Here is a 235-nt window from a genome sequence, read left to right as displayed (position 1 = left end):
TTTTTGAATATATGTATATTGTGAAACAATATATTATCAGATAAAAGTTTAATTTTTAAAGGTTTACATTTTTGAGAATACGCTTTATGTATGTTCACTCTGAACTGAGACTTTGAATAATATATCAGTTATTTTTCATAATAATATATATTGTTACATAATTATTTCAATTGTTAAAGGTTTACATTTTTGAAGATCTGCTTACATTTTTGAACATGGCTAGACTTTTCATTTT

The sequence above is a fragment of the Trachymyrmex cornetzi genome, unplaced genomic scaffold, assembly GCF_001594075.2.
Source record: "Trachymyrmex cornetzi isolate Tcor2-1 unplaced genomic scaffold, Tcor1.1 scaffold1018, whole genome shotgun sequence".
NCBI lineage: Eukaryota > Metazoa > Arthropoda > Insecta > Hymenoptera > Formicidae > Trachymyrmex > Trachymyrmex cornetzi.
The sequence above is the reverse complement of the archived record's forward strand: the minus strand, read 5'-3'. Positions refer to the sequence as shown.